The sequence below is a fragment of the Oryzias melastigma genome, linkage group LG6, assembly GCF_002922805.2.
Source record: "Oryzias melastigma strain HK-1 linkage group LG6, ASM292280v2, whole genome shotgun sequence".
In the NCBI taxonomy this organism is placed as follows: Eukaryota; Metazoa; Chordata; class Actinopteri; order Beloniformes; family Adrianichthyidae; genus Oryzias; species Oryzias melastigma.
In genome coordinates, this window is record NC_050517.1 from 1,704,465 (window position 1) to 1,721,537 (window position 17,073).

General features: G+C 47.2%; 1 long non-coding RNA gene across 2 annotated transcripts in view; it reads right to left on the reverse strand.

The window, feature by feature from the left end:
• Positions 1–17,073, reverse strand: part of LOC112152895 — a 68,410-nt gene that overhangs the window by 12,850 nt on the left and 38,487 nt on the right. The window contains exon 3 of one of the 2 annotated variants that reach the window (XR_002920406.1): positions 4,659–4,880. The exons of the other annotated variant lie outside the window; for it this stretch is intronic. This is a non-coding gene — a long non-coding RNA (uncharacterized LOC112152895). Of the gene's footprint in view, positions 1–4,658; positions 4,881–17,073 lie in introns of those variants that run through there. 2 annotated transcript variants of the gene reach the window in all.

The following is a 17,073-nucleotide window of genomic DNA, read 5'->3' on the forward strand; positions in this document are numbered from 1 at the left end:
TCCCTAAATTCTTCCGCGGCCCGGTGGCAATGGGTCTGCGGCCCGGTACCGGTCCGCGGCCCGGTGGTTGGGGACCACTGCTCTAGACCTCCTCTCAGCTGGCAGGACTCCTCCAGACACACATTACCTTCGGCCCTCGTGGATCAGACCAGAGCCTTCGCCGTCACTTCCTGGTCGTCTACCGCAATAGCAACCTGTCGACTGCGACTAGTCCGAGTCGGTCCGAGTCACATTTTTAGAGGAAGTACTTTAACCAATCAGGTGAGCTTGTTCCGGCCTGTTCGAAGCCCACACCCCTCCCACTGAAAGCGGGTTGGAAGAATCTGTCAATTAAATGTTGGAGGCGGGGCCAGCGGGAGCCACATGCTTTTACTGAGGCATCTGATTGGTCAGCTTATAACTTGAATAACTGTGGATAAAGAAAAAACATCTTTAAAAAAAAGAAGATTATAAAGAACGTGTTAAGAAGGAAGCATCAGAGCAAGAATGATTATTCTGATAAATAAAATAACTGTTTCTCAATGGAAGTCTATGGGACTTTGGCCTTCTTACAACCCACTGGTACTTCCTGTTTGGAACATTGACATGCATGGAGCTCAAAGCTAGAAGTAAACTTCATCTATGGACTTTCATCAGTTGATCAGGTTCTCTGGGCCACTCTGAGGTTCCTGATTCCAGAGGAAGACCTTCTCCCTCCTCTTCCTCGTCAGAAGGCTGAAGCTGCTGATGCGAGTCTGCATGGGCCTGACCTCATGTTGGGGAACCTGGGCTGTTTGCTCAGCAGTGAGGGGGGGTTGCTGCTCATCTGCCGGATCCGCTTTCGGCTCCCGTGAAGCCTGAGCAGAACCAGCGCCGACCCGCTGCGCTCTCAGGCTCACACGGTCCGGCCTCCAGGAGTGTCTGGTTTCATTTTCACACTCCGGTTGTTCCTGAATGATTCTACGCCTTTGGGATCTGTTCCTGTTTCAGGTTTGAACTCCTGAACATGTTCAGAACCTCATCAGGTGATTGATTTGAGACATCCACCACACTCCTGACCTCTGACCTCTGCAAAGGAGGCCACCTTCAGTCAAAAGAGCGATACTGGAAAGCATTTTTACTGATCCTACAAAGACATAGGAAGAATTCCCTTTCAGGACAAAGAGCTCTCAGAGGAACCAAAGCAACATTTATTTAAACAAGTTGTTGCATGAGTGACTCTGGACTGCAGCCTGACCGGCTCAGATCAGGATCACCAGGTGTGAATTTCATTAAAATAATTAATTGTTAGAAGGCTGCTGGAGAAAGTACGGTGCACTGGGGTTCTGTCCTCTGTTTCTATCTACCCCACTACTCCTTTTCATCTATTTTTTATAGTTCTCTGTGCTTCGGTTCGGTGCAGTGCGATTCATGTGTTGTCCGTCTTTCCCACTCCCCTCCGGGGAAGCAGGAGAGATTCCTGATTCCAGATCGCTCATCTGTGCTCCTGTCCTTGGCAGTAGACCTCAGCTCTGGCTCGTCTGGATGAGGCCCATCTCCTCCACTATTCAAACAAGGAGTAGTAGAGTTAGATAAGCTAATTCCTCTTTAACAGTCCTGGTAAATCTCCTGTCTGTCCTGGGAGAGGATCTCTCCTTCATGCGGATTTCCCTAAAGTTTCTTATTTTTCTTCTCTGGAATCTTTTGGTCTTTTTTGGAGTTTTTCCTAACAGAGAAGGAGGGTCTACGGAGAGGGATGACCAGTTTAGTTTAGTTTAGCAACCAAATATTGTTTTATGACTGACTTTATGTTTTTGTACAATAACCGGTGTGAAGCCCATTAAGACACCTGTACTGTGACATCGAGTTATATAAATAAAATTGAACTGGTGGAACTGTTACACAATCCTTGCGTATTGTAGAAGTGTCCACTACAACCTGTCGTCTGCAGCACGCCCGTAGAAATATTGACCGCTTCCTTTTCCCGGTTCACTGAGCGGTCTATGACCTTCATATTTCCTCTGGGTCACCTGTGTGACCCAAACAGGTTTGAGCGTCTTCATTAGCAGACGGTCGTATCCACCCGTAAGGACAGCTGGGATTGGGGGTTAAGACCTTTCAATATCTTGAAAATCAAGCCTTAACGTGTCTTTGGATGTGGTCAATCCTCCAAACCTCCACTGGGGTTGGAACCGACGACCCCGATCCAAAGAAATGGATCTTTCCTTTCAGTTCAGAGCATTAGGCCCCACTAAAGCTGGTGGGTCCTGCTGCAGGGCTGATGAAGCCACCACTATCTTATCTGCAAAAATCAGAGATGTTTTTCTCGGCCAACTGTTTCCATCCAAATGTAACTGGTGCTACAAAAACATCAGAACCAGGTCGGATTTCCAGCTGAACAGCTCCAAAAGCAGAAAGTTTCTGGGGTAAATGAACCCAAACCCAGCTCCCTCCAGTTCATCGTCTCCGTGAGAATCAGAGGATCTGTTTTCTGAGAGACAAAAAGGTCCACCATCATCATCATTATCAGCTGCAGCAGCTCTCCCTGATGGACCTTCACAAAATGGGTATTGATTGATTCTTCCCAGACTGCTGGTGATAATGTGACAAGCGGCAGTCATTTCCCACTGAAACATCACTTTGGCCTCGGCTGAAGCCTTTATCACCAGAGGATCTGAGGCTTACTGGAAACGCTCTTCCGGCACCAGGGACCAATGCGCGGCTGGATCGAATGTCACTCTGGAAACTGTCCTAATGACTCCCTTCTGGGTCCAGAACCGCGGCAGGACGGGCTCGGCGACAGCGGCGCAGCAGCGGGCCGCAGACACGTCCGAAGACACTGGCGTGAAGAGGAGAGTGAGGAGGAGGAGTAGAGTGAGGAAGAGGAGAGTGAGGAAGAGGAGCACGAAGAAGAGGAGCGTGAGGAGGAGGAGAGTGAGGAAGAGGAGTAGAGTGAGGAAGAGGAGTAGAGTGAGGAAGAGGAGCACGAGGAAGAGGAGTAGAGTGAGGAAGAACTCTGTAGATGTTGGTGAGGGAAAGGTGAAACCCTGTGGCTTGGAGTAAAACCAACATTTCACTGATGGAGCAAAGGAAGACCTCTGATCGTAAAATCACAGGTTCAATTCCCGCTTTACCCACCCACGTGCTGAGGTGTCCTATGGTCAGACTCTCGTTGCTCCTGGCGGTTACAGGTCGGCGCCAGCATCCTCCATCAGTGTGTTCCTGGGTGAACGGGACAGTGAAGAGTGCGATAGAAGTACACACCATTCACGTTCTGTTGCTTCAGTCACAGTTTGAACCCCTCAGACCCACAGACCTCGTTTCCCCTCAGCGGTCCGGACCAGACCAGTCCCCTCTTGGCATGTTTAGAACGGTCCGGTTCAATTCAAGTGAGCGTTTCCATTGAGCGTTGGGCCAACAAAGCGCAGGCGGGCGTAGACTGATGATGGAGCTTTCCACCAATCAATGGGTTACATCATGTGATGACATAAGCTCCGCCCTCACGGGTCCATTTCATTTTTCTATGGACCTATGACAAACAGGGGACCAGAAATGGTACCAGTCGGTCCTGTTCAACGGGTCAAACAGCTCAAAAGTCCAGTCCGGTCTGGACGTCTCAGTGGAAACGAGGGACTAGAGTCCCGCCCACCGCTGATGGCAGTCCTCTGAAAAGCTGTAGAGAATCTGCTGTGATTTGGTTTCTTCAAGGGGACCGTCTCAGTTCCTCAAGTCCGGTAAGAGGGTTGGAATCTGTGGCTGCCCACTGCACCCTGCACACCGCTCTGCTGTCCTCCGAAGCAGCAGTCGGACCTCCTCTTCACTGAAAGTGTCGTTACCAACCGTCTCTGATGACCTCCAGCTCCTCAAGCTGCAGACGCAGCTGCACCACTCCACGCCGCCATCCTCAGCCCAACGTAACGGGACTGCTCCAAACTCAAACTCTTTGGTTTGTTTTCGGCGTTTGCGCCTCCATGTCAGCCGTCGATAAAGCTTTACTGTAAGAAGCCGACAAGTCAAAGCAAACGACGCGTTTGGAAATCCGTCCGACCGTCGTAGCAAATCCCAGTAATGGAGGTGAGGGAGCCACCCTGAGCAGACGCAGACAGCGCCACTTCAGCGCAGCCAGCATGTGTGTGCATGTGGCCGTTCATCTCTGAGCACGCTCAACGCTGATTGATGTATCTCTGGCTTTGTCAGCCCTTTGGCATAGGTGGAACAGGTGTGACTCTGCCACAGAGCGCGGCTCAGACAAGCCATATCATGGCACAATGAGGTCATTGTGCAACACACACATTCCTGCTCAGGGCCCTTGGACTTCCAGACCTGTGTGTCGGTGTGTGTGCTGGTGTTTGGCTGCAGGTGAGGGGGATTTGGATGAGATTTGCAGCTTGAATGGGACGTGTGCTCACCAGCTGCATGTCGCTACACAAACCTGACACACACACACAAACCAACCAAGTGACGAATGTGCGGCGTTGCTAAATCAGCGTCTGGCGTGTGAGTGGGTGTCGGGTTAACTGGGATTTTTCCAGCCGTGTCCCTCCTGCCTCCGAGTCTCCTCCACCTCACACCTGAGTTCCACGGCAGGAACCGGGTCTGTCCGGGAAGTTCTGCTCTGAAAAAACTCAGTGCGGTTCCTAAACTCCCATCGGAGAACGTTTTTAAGAGCCGTCAGCAGAGAACAAACCAACAGATTTACCTTCTGATCCACCATAAACATAGCCTTTTATTTAAGCTTCAGCAACAGAGGAAAGTTCCAGACTTCTCTGTTTATCATTAAATCTAACGCGGTTCACCTTCCAGCTGCTTCCATCTGGACTTGGATTTTTCATCACAGCGTGAAGATTCTGCATCTTCATCCACTTTTTGGAACAATGGATGGATCCTCTCTGACCAGAGTTTGCTCCGCCCACAATGACATGCTGTAAAGAGGTGAATGGGCGGGGTCAAGTTCAGTCCACCCTCCAAAAAATCATCATAAATAAAAAAATAAAAAATATTGGAAAGATGTCTGAGAGCAGACGGGTTTCAGTTTGTTATCAAGTCGGACTTTTGGAGGTGATGGTTCTGAAAACACCCTCTAGTGGTCACATGCAGCATTGCCACTTCGTTAGTGTCCGAGCTTCATTAGCACGTCTAGCTTCTGTGAGCCTGTTTCCAAAGCCTCTGTCCAGACGATACCTGAAGATTTTCTTAGTTATTTTATTGTTCAGCTTTTTTCTTTTGATTTTGTAACTGTTCTTTGTAGTTCCTTATTTTTGATTTTATTTTATTCAGCATTTTCAGCTTCTGCTTTTGTTTTTCAGCTAAGACTTTCCCAGGATTGTTCTGATCCCGCGTTTGTGTCGGGTTTATTTGCTCTAACAAACTAAAGCATTCTGGGTAGGGGTTCTCTGATGTTGTTGGTGATCTTTCGTTTCTTTGAGTCTTTCACCGTTAACAGCTTTCAAAAAGACGGTGTTTCAGCTGTCTGACATTTTCAGCTCCAAAGCTCTGTGTCAGGTTTCCACTTTTCCTCGTTTCAGACGGAGCAGTAGTGTGTTTGTGCGACTTCTCCGTGGTTGTGCGACTGCAGGGCCTTTTGTTTGGGTTTCGTCGCCGTCCGCTCCTTCCTTTGGTCTCTCCTGGAAAGGTGAGCGCTGTGTGTGCGTCTGGGTGGGTGTGTTGTGCTTCCCGGGGTTGGGTGTCTGGACTGGGTCCCTCTGAGCTGCTTCACGGCTGAACCAGCCTTGACTTGCTGTGCGGTGACATGTCTGCGCTGCTCTGGCGGGAGGATCCGTGTGTGTGTGTGGCTGCAGGCTGACTGCCGGGCTCTGCTTGAAAGACTTCTGGCATGTGCTGGTGCCTGCATTTTTCACCCTTGACTGGAAGCATATGCTGCAGCACAATCGAGACAGTGTTAGTTGGGCCGCGTGGAGGACCCAGGCGGCTTCCTCCACATCTGGCAGCGCTTGGCCCTCCTTCCAGGTGAGTCACGTCCCACGGGAGGGTGGCTCTGCTCGGCCCCTCGGTGCCCGGCCGGGCATCTGGAAACGTCCGTCCCGCAGTCACATCTATCTCCACATGCCTTTTCAATTTCACCACCTCCCCCAGTCGCCTCCTCTTCCTCTCCCATTGCCCCCAGCCACCCAGTGACCCTTGCTGCGCCCTGAACACCCCCCACCCAGCGAGGCCAGCTGCATTAGCAGACATGTAACAGATACGAACAGAAAACCTGAAGCACGGCGGCCGACGGGAAGATCCTCTTTGGGAGAAAAACGATTCCACCGAAACCGTTTGTGAGCCTCTGAATGAAGACATTGGTTACCTACGACAGCTCCACGCTGCATTTACCTACATACTGTGAAAAAGAGAAACCTTCAAGCATACGACTAGACCAGGGGTCTGCAACCTTTAACACTAAAGACCCATTTGGTCTAGTTTCTTACAAACCAGAACCAATCAGAGCCACAAAGTCTCGCTTTACCGTTAGAAAAAGGTTTTTGTCAATTAAACATTGGTTTATGAAAGTAACTTAAATATTACAATCATTAAACTAGAAAAGTTGAATTACTTGCGATAATATGAATGCTTTTTGATGAAAATAGTCACTGAAGATGCTGAGGCTTTTTGCTAAAAATGGTGACGTAATTGACTTTAATTGCAGGAGGGATGGAAATGCAAAAGCTGTTTGCAAAATGTTAAATTAGATAAAAAACTGGACATTTCATTAAAAAACTATGAAAGAGGACTGAATTTGACCTAAGTTTCTTTAATAATTGCTGTAAACTTGCTTAAAGATCCCTATTAATTTTGCAAAAATACTTTCTGTGTTGCTTAAATATGAGCTAAACTCCAAATTAGCCTAAAAAACCTTAGTAGATGCCAAATTAGCCAAAAAAGCTAGCACGTTGCTCAATTACTAGCTAAACAGCCAAAAAAAAACGGAATTAGTAGAAAAAATGTTAGCCTGCAGCTAAAATAGAAACTAAACTCTAAATTAGCGTGAAAAACCCCAGTAAATAAGAAAAACAGCCAAAAATGTTAGCATTTTACAAGAATATTTGCTAATTCCAAGTTAGCATAAAAACCTTTATTAATGTCAAATTAGCCAAAAAAGCTAACACTTTACTTAAATATTAGCTAAACTTTAAATTATCCTAAAATTCCTGAGTAAACTAAATTAGTCAAAAAATATTAGCCTGTTGCTAAAATAGAACCTAAACTCTAAATTAGCCTAAAAAACCATGTAGACTACAAGCTAGCCAAAAACGTTAGCATGTTGCAAAAATGATCTAAACTGCTAAATAGCTTAAAATCCCCAGTAGATGCCAAATTAGCAACAAAAAAAGCAAGCACATTGGTTACATACTAGCTTAACTCTCAAATGGCCTCAAAACCCTAAATTATCCAAAAGCGTTAGCATGTTGCTAAAATAGAAGCTAAACTCCAAAATAGCATAACAAACCCCCAGGAGATGCCAAATTTTCCAAAAAAGCTAGCACATTGCTTAAATGCTAGCTTAACTCTAAAATAGCCTCAATAAACAAAATTAGCCAAAAGCATTAGCATGTTGCTAAAATAGAAGCTAAACCCTAAATTAACCAAAAAACCCCAGTAGATAACAAACTAGCCAAAAGCGTTAGCGTGTTCCATTAATTAAAAAAACCTCAGAACATTTACAATAAACTGACATTTCTTCCGTCGTTCAAAGATGTGAGGCACAGAACAAATGACATTTGTTCAAACTGCATTTGTTCAAAGCTTTACCCCCTTTTGTGTCCTTTGCCAAAATAAAACATTTGGAGACTTTTTTGACCAACTATAAATTAAAACACAAATTTAAAGAACATTTGTGCAGAATTCTTGACAGTAAATTAAACTTTTTTTATTAGTTGTTTGACATGTTAAAAATCTGAGCAGAAATGACAAAACTTAAATAACTAATCTATTATATTTTCAATTGTTAGCATTTTTCATTAAAGCTAAATAGTGATAAAGGGATAAAAGAGCCACAGATTGCAGACAAAAAATCTAAAACATTTATATCAGCATTTAAATGTTTTGTCAAAAATGTCAATAAAATGTTGTTTGTTTAGGACTTTCTCAGAGTATACAGAGCTGAACAAACAGACTTTTGTCTTCATTATACCTGTAAAAACATGCGTAGAGTTTATTTATTTCCATTATTTGTTTGCTGGATCTGAAGAACTTCTCAGTTGGTTTTCCGTTTCTTTTACACATTTCTCCTGCACTTTAACCCGCCCCCAACTTGAGTGGTCGGCATGGATACGGTACAAAAGGGCGGAGTCATTTGCGCCCTTTCCTTTGATCGGTTCACTCTAAAACCTTTGATCTCTTTGGGACAAACCAATGTAGAATCAAATACGACCAGAAGCTCCTTTGCTGCGTTGAGTTCTGGGTCGCCCGCCGCGGCCCCGGTGCTGCCGGAGGCCCCAGCTGTGCGCGGCCCGGGGGGGAGGCGGTGAACGGCGTGTCACGGAGGATTGATGGTGACACAAACAGATGTAGGTTGGAGGAAAACATGTCAGCGTCCGCGTGTGGAACGTCCTGCCGGGATCATTACAGGCATGAAAATAAACATCTTGCTCTGATTAACGGCGGCCGTCCCGCAGGAGTTGTCACGGACAGGGGGGCGGGGTGGCGTGCATGTGCGAGCGCACATTTACATAAACATGCTGCTGTTCACACCTGGTGAGCGAGCTCCAGCTGTTGAGAGGAAGAGCGTGTCATCCTCCATCAAACTCCGTCCAGACTTCCACGCCACGTAGACAAACAACGAAAAATAAGACCCTTTAAGAGCTGAGGCGTCGCCGCTGACGCGTACACAAAACCCTGTAACTCTTCAACCGATACCACCATAATTCCAGCCGCTCTTCTCCATCAGAATCTGCTGGAATTATCGCATTCATGGTTAGAAAGCTGCAGTGGATCAAAGAACAGAAACTCTGGAAGACGGTGCTTTTACAGTCACACCCCGTCACTGCGTTCTACTCGGATCGTCTGGCTTTAGTGATGTTGCTATAGCAACCACACATGTGAAACAGTGCAGCTTTTCAGCGTGCTGACAGGCGCAGCGATGGCCGAACGCTTCAAACCGCTGACTGACGGCCTTCATGGAGGAGGCAGGCCTTCGGTTAGTCACCACCGTCTTATGCTAGCGGTTTGAACGCGGTCCAGACGCAGCCGGCCTCGCCGCCACCGATTCGTTCAAGTATTCCCGGGCGACGCGGCTAACAGCTGTCGGTTTAACGATAGTTGCACTGACCAGAGGAGAAGGAAAGGTTTTCACATTTGAGTTCTTGGCATTCAGCACATTTTACAGAAAATTAATGGTTGGAACCCTTGGGACGCGGTCCGGATGCAGAACCGGACGCAGTACCGGACATGGTACCGGATGCAGAACCGGATGCGGACTGGTTCTGGGGACAAGTCCAGTACCAGAACCCAAACCCTGACATGGTATCAGACACAGCACTGGATGCTAACTGGTACCGGGTCAGAGTTAGGGTACCGCTATCGGTTTTGGTTCGTGACCCGGCGGTTGGACCCGTGATTTAATGAGAACTGCCAGGACGTCAAAAAATAACAATTTTGAGACGTCAAAAGCGGCGCGGAGGAGTCCTTAACCAAACGTCAATATGTAAGGAGTTGGGAGTGAGAATGTGTTGGTCCGGCATGCTGTTCAGGTGGGCGGAGCAAACTGCAGCAGGTATTCATTCCTTCAGAATAATGTGTTGGACATCAGAGATGATGTGTCTGTAAGGATGAGCGTGCGATCTGAGCGTGCTCAGAAGAGTCCACAGACTCACATTTCCCTGAGAGCAGAGATGTAAACACGATTTCATCCCTGAACTCTTCAGCTGTGAGAGTTGAAGCTGCAGCTTCAGTTTCTGATTACAGCAAACAGTCGCCGGTGCGATCCCGGGATTAGCAGCTCCTCTGATTGCTCAAAGGCTGGCGGGCTTTAGGGATTGAGTGTGGCAGGCGTCTGGTTTATTGATGAGTTTGTAGCCGAGCAGAGCCGGCCTCCTAATGAGGCAGCTCTCCTGGCGTGTTGAAACCGTAGCCTCAGAGAAGATGTTCTGCACTCGCTCCTTCCAAGCATTGATCAGTCCAGACTTGTACTAAAGATTTCACAATCTAATCTTCTCCGCGGCAGGATTCAGTTCATTGTCTTTTTGCTGCAGCTGACTTTGGAAAGCAAACTCGCCGCTCGGCTGTGTTTGAAGGAAAAGACAAACCTGGAAGTTCAGGAGAACGAGGTTGAATGAGAACGTTTGCCAACATGATTAGATGGACCAAAGAACTCAGTTGAATTCTAGAATCTCTTCTTACACGTTTGAAGACTCAGACTGAACTACAGCCAACAGGAAGTGGATCGTTGTCCTGCAGAACCAGCAGGAAGTTCATGTCTGAAGCTGGAGAGACGCTGAAGATTTCTCTAACTTAATGTTAATGTTGTCAATAATGTGAAGTCTATTATCCTAAAACCTGAAATACCTCCCCTAAGGGTAAATGCGGCAAAGAAACACACCTCACACCGTCGTCTGTATGTGAGAACTGGACCGAGGGATGTCACTCAGAAGAAAGCTCCGCCTCCAACCCAATGAGTCAATTCAGTCACTATTCTTTAGTGATTTGGGCGCCACCATGTTGGAACCAGATGTCATCTGTGAGCAGTGATTGGTCTGAGTCATTGTTTCTATGGCAACCACTCTCACCAAACAGGAGTGAGCTTATTTAAAGGCCACACCCCTTCCACTGTGAGCAGACTACACGAAAACTGCCAAATGTTTTCAATGTTGAACGTGGGGGCCAGCAGGCTCCGCCTATTGATATTGAGGCATCTGATTGGTCAGCTGATAGCAAAAGAAAAAAGAACTCTGGTTTCTACATTATCTCAAGTTTCAGGAACTTTCAGTGAAACAAATGAGATGAATCCAGTCCTCCTCATGTTTTCACTGCTGTAGAAATGTGAAACCATGGTAATCAGGATCAGAGGATCATCAACCAGCTAACTAGCATCCATGAGGCTAACGGAGCTTCATGTTGCTTCCTGGACCTTTGTTTTTCCACATTTTTTAAACTTCTTCATCCAGAGTCTTCATCAGTGGAACTTCAGCTGCTCTGAAGTTCAGAACGTCATTCCTTTAATGAATCCCCTGACTCAGCAGATAATCCTCCTCAGATCCATCCTCATCAATATACTTGATCGTCATTCCGATCAATCGTAAGAAACTCGGTCTACGAATTCATCACAGTCACAAATCAAACATCGTTTCAACTGATGGAGGTTAACGTTCTCTCTGCAGCGCGGCGTTCTGACCCGTTCCCGCCTCTTTTTGCAGACGGCCACCTCTGCATGATGTGGAGCCTCAGGTGCTGCTGGGCTCAGAGTCAAGACTGAGCAGGTACAAGTCCCAACACAGCCAGGCCACAACGCGGCCCCCGGGTGATCCATCTGCCACTTCAGAGGGTTCAACAGCCCCCGCTGACAAGACCCATCACAAACGGGCTCGCACGCCGGTCCTCTGACACCAAAAACCCCCCAAACCACAAATCCAGGCCTCACCAGGAAATGATTCCATCCTGAACCCGGCTGTTTGTCTGTTTCAGCTTCTAAAGAAAAAGGTCAAATATGCTGATGATCCACTGCTGCTCCAGAGACCAGGAGGACCTGAACCAGAGTCGGACTGCTTCCTGGGTTCTTCTGTTCAGAGTTCACATCTGAGAGCAAAAACTTTTGGTTCAGAATGTGTTTGTCAAAAATCATGGAATTGATGTTTATTCCACTCAGGAGTCGACTGAAGTTGGTCGGAGTTTGTGAGCATAACTTCCAGTTTACGTTACCAGTGGGATCACACTTTGTGAATCTGAACCCATAAGCAGCTCTGACAAACACAGTGGGTCCAAACCTGGACCCGGGCAACAGCGTCCTGCACTTTCAGCCCTACTCTGCTCAAACACACCTGCTTTGATTTCTCCAGGACCGAGTTCTTAGGACACTCTCCTCTCTGGAACCAGCAGGTCCAGCAGAGCAGGACTCGCCTTCAAGTCGGCTTCCATCTCCTGTGCCTCAGCGTCCACACGGATCGACCTGTAAAACGTGTCAAAGTCAAGGCCCGGGGGCCAGATCCGGCCGATGTTATCTTGAGCTCATTTCTAACTTATAGAATTTTGACAAATTATATTTTTATAGAGGGGAAAATATTGAAAGTTATTTAAGTTATTTACTTTTTATTATTCAGAGTTATGTTAAAAATTTAGTTTTAAAGTTTTAAAAATTGGCATTCTGCTAGTTTTTTGGACTATTTTGGCATTTAAGAAGATTTTTAGGCTATTTTGGACTTTTTTCAGGAACATGCTAGCTGTTTTGGCTAACCAAAGTCTTTTTTTTTTCGCTTGTTAGGCTAATTTTGCTTTTAAGCAAAAATTTTAGCTGACTATTGGCCTCAGTGTTTTCAGCTTCAGCATCTTCAGAGGCCAAATTCAGATTCCAGCATTCACACTCGCATTATCACAGGTAATGATATGTATGTAGTTCATAATTATGTTAAAAAGTTACAGTTTTAAAGTTTTACAATGTAGTTTTAGAGTGTTCAGTAAATGTTTATCCTGTTCGGCCCGTGATCTCAGTGGTGATCTGGATTTTGGTCTCCTGATTGACTGCTCTAAAAGATGCTGGCTGGTTGTTGGTCCATCTTTGGTTCTGGACATCCTGAATCTTCCTGGAGAAGAATCCCAGTTTGGCTGTTGAGGGAGGGGCCAAAACAGAGGAAACGTGGCGTTTTCGTCATACATCTGCTGCTTTCTAAGCATATTTGGGGGAATCCTCCTGAAGAGTGAAAACCTGCAGGTTCTACAGGACGGTTCTGGTTCTGGTGAGCGGAGAGTCCTCCAGTCTTCCGTGTGAATTTGTCCTTGGCGGGAAAAAGATGATTTTCTGTCTGGTAGTGAAAGGCGGTGGATGGGGGGGGGGGTTTGTTTGGGGAAGAGTGGAAAGTCCAGCGGCGGGTAATTGGCGTGTTTCGGTGTGAGGTCATGAGGATGGCCACAGGAACTCACCGCCGCGCCCTGAGCGGCAGGCCGGTGCCGCTCAATCTAATCACAGCTAAACACCGTCCAGGCACGCTCGCCCCCCCTCCCCCCCTCTCTGAGTTCTTGTTGTGCCAGAAGCCCGGGGGGGGTCATTGTGTGTCACAGCAGTAATGGCCTCCAGATCAACCTGTTGGAAAGCCCCCCGCCCCTCCCCCTCGCCGCCACCTTTCACCGCTGGAATCCCCACAGACCTCCGTGACTGGAGATCAATGATGGAGGAAAACAAAAGTGAAACAGCAGCAGCAGGTCTGCAGGGGAATTTACCCCCCAACCAAGACACTCAAACACAACAAACGCTGGACTGCTTGTAGTTCCTAGAATTTCTAAAAGTCCAGTTGGAGGTAGAACCTTCAGCCATCAAGCCCCTGTTCTATGGAATAAGCTCCCAGCTCATGTCAGAGAGGCCAGCACAGTTTCTACCTTCAAAACTAGCCTTAAAACATTCCTCTTTGGACAGGCGTTCTGCCAGGCTAGCTAGTAATCAGAGAATATTCCCTCTCATGTGGTCCTTGTGAGGCTAGATTCATAAATTAATATTGATGCGTTTAAATATAAATTTAGATTTTCTATTATTATTATTCAGATCAGCTCTGGGGTTCTGTTCTCTATTCTCATCTACTTCTCCTCTCTTCTATTCTTTATTATTTATTGTATTTAGTTCTCCATGCTTTTGTTGGTGCAGTTCCATTCACATGTTGTTCTTCTTTCCCACTCTCCTCTGGGGAGCGGGAGAGATTTCAGATCCCCGGTGGATCGCCCACGCTCCCACTCTTGGCCGTGGACCACGCCCCCGACACCATCCTGCATCTCTGAGTGAGAGTGATTCCTGCTGGGTCGTCTGTCCTCCTGCTCCTGGTCGTGGACTGCACTTCTGCTTCATCATGACTGTGGACTTCATCATCACTCGTCCCTCAGCTTTATCTGAATGAACTCTTAGATACATAGTTGTAGAAGCTAATTTTTCTTTAACCGTTCTGGTATCGCCTGTCCATCCTGGGATAGGATCTCTCCTTCATGTGGGAATCCCTAAGGTTTCTTCTTTTTTCCTGACTCAGGTTTTTTAGGAGTTTTTCCTTAAAGGGAGGGAGGGTCTAAGGGCAGGGATAACCAGTTTATGTAGTCTGTTTAGTTTTTAGTTATTGTTCATATTTTATGACTAATTTTCTGCATCTGTAAAATTACCTGCATGAAGCCCAATAAGGCAAATTTCAATTGTGCTTTTGGGCTATAGAAATAAAATTGAATTGAACACTCAGCAGCTCCAACCCCCTCCTCTCATTTACTCTGATTACTTTCTGCGTTTGAGTCCTAACGTCTGACTTTTGGAGCAATGAGGGCTACAGTGTCCCGGGATTCAAACCCCCCCATGGGGAGGAGGAAGGTGAATGAATATCCTCTATGTGACCTACAGATTCCACCAACAGCTCCACACTGGAACTGTGCTCACAGCCCTGCCTCAAAGTGGGCGGGTCCTCTGCAGACATCCTACTGCGTGATGTTCTGTTTTAATGTCTCGTAACACCAGCAGAGACCCTGGAGGCGACTGAGGGTTCTGGTTCTGGTTTTTCTGCTCTCCAGGAGCCAAAGGGTTAAACATGATAGTAACTCTCTGTCCAGTCAGAACCCTGGAACCACGGCCTCCAGGGTTCTCACAGTACAGAACGGATCTGATGCAGAGCAGGACAGCGAAGGGCTTCATGGAGATAGGCGTCCTGCGGTGCACAAACGGATCACGTGCATGCACGGGTGCATTTGGTCAGTCGGGACCCAGAACTCACACCTTCCTAACACTTGAGAGTGGTGTAAGGACGCCGTACGACAGCATCACCTGTTTGTCATACGTGGGTGTAACTTTTATTATGCTCTATGACTCATTTACGGCACACAACAACGGAACATTCCATTTTCATGATGTTTCTTGAGGTGACCGTAAAAGCCTTGAAGCAGGAGTGTCGAACTCAATCACACGGGGGACCAAAATCCAGATCAAACCTGAGGTCGCGGGACGAAAAGGATAAACATTTATTGAACACTCTAAAACTACATTATTAAAACTTTAAAACTGTAACTTTTAATATAAGTATGAACTAGATATATAGCATTACCTGTGATAATGCTAGTGTGGATGCTGTAAGATGAATTTGACCTCTGAAGATGCTAGTGCTGATAGCTGAAAACGCTGAAGCTGATAGCAGCTAAAATATTAGCTAAATGCCTAATTAGCATAAAAAGTAGGTTAGCCAAAACAGTTAGCATGTAGCTGAAATATTAGCTAAACTCCAAAATAGCCTAAAAATCTTAATAAATGCCAAAATAGCCCAAAAAGCTGCAGAATGCTATTTTTTTCAACTTTAAATTGTAGCTTTTTACCATAATTATGCATAATAAAAAGGCAGGAATATTATTCCAGAATAAATAAACTTTAACCTTAAATAACTTCCAATATTTGACTCCAAGTAAGCGGCTGGGTGGCTCAGTGGGCTAGTTGAAGGCACGCAGGAGCCCTGGGTTCGATTCCAGGGTTGTCCACTGATCCCCACCCAGATTGGGTCCTTAGACCCTTGACGCTGCTGCCTCACTGGGTCCCTGTGCCCCTCAAGTACAGGGTTGTGTCAGGAAGGGCATCCGGCGTAAAAACTCACTGATGCCAAACAGTGGGTGCTGTTACGCTGTGGAGACCCCGAAAGGGATAAGATGGAAGTGAACCACATTTGACTCCAAGTAAAAATATAATTTGTTAAAATGATACAAGTTAGAAATGAGCTCAAGATAACATCGGGTCATTAATAACAATAAAATAAAATGATCTGGAGGGCCGGATAGAATTACCCGGAGGGCCGGATTCGGCCCCCGGGCCTTGACTTTGACACATGTCTTAATCCTGCAGGTGTGTGTGAGTCGCCCCCCCCCTTACCAGGTTCATGTTACCTGTGAATACTTATTTTAATCGTCTTCATGTGATTTACTCATTTAGTTTTTCTACAGTCGGATGTCCTGGTGATGAAGGAAACCAAAGAGGAACACGTGTAACAGCAAAGACTCAAAGCCGGCGGATGATGTCATATTATTCAGCGTTTTTTTCCTACGTTTTCGTCTTCATTGACTCAGAGTTCTACAGAGATTTCCTGTTTCAGCTCGTTCCTGAACATCAGGGTTTGTAACGTCTCAGACTTTCTGTGGATGTTTTCTTTGAGATTGTCCCTCCCTTCTCTGAGTTTACGTTGGTATCTGAGCATGCTCCGGGCTGTTCTCCTGCTGTGCAGTCGTGGTGGGGGTGGAGCCACATCTCGGTGGGGGTGGAGCCACAGCTCGGGCCTGCAGAGCGGCCCTGGGACCCCGATGGCTCCTGAGCGACTGAATGTGAGTCTGTGTCCTGCTGAGAGATTCCAGAGGCTCCTCTGGCGGCCTCTCAGGGCTCCCGGGTCACTCGTTTGTCATTGTGACCCTTGACCTGTGCGGGCCAGCGCGCCGGCAGGAATGTGGGAGATGTTTACCTTCAGTGAGACTGATGGTGTCCAGGTGGCTCTCCTCCCGCAGAGCTCCACATTCCTGGAGTCAGAAGGCAGAAGAACGCCGACCGTCCTGACCGGAAAGCGGCGGGGGGGTCCGCATTGATCCGGACCGGGTTGGGCAGAACTCACTCGCTCACAGCAGCACTTCCCAGAGTCCTTCAGCCATCCGGCGGCCAGCTGAGTGGCTAGACGGAGCGAGCCGTAATGGACCCCCTCCGCCCTCCACTCCAGCGCCGGTGCCATCTATCACCATCACACCGGACCTTTCCAGTGGCTCCTCGCCGGGTCCTCATCTACTGGAAACTCTTGGAAAGTTTCCCCCCACCCCCCCAGACCCATTAGGCAGCGCTGTAATGCAAACAGTGATGCTGAAGAGACTGAGGGCCAGGTGTCGGGTGCGGAGGGGATGAGCGTCTAATGCAGCCATTATGAGTGGCGGCTGGGGGGGGTGGATTATCATAAAAGCATCTCCCCTCCCTCTAATGTGGACATGTCTGATCAA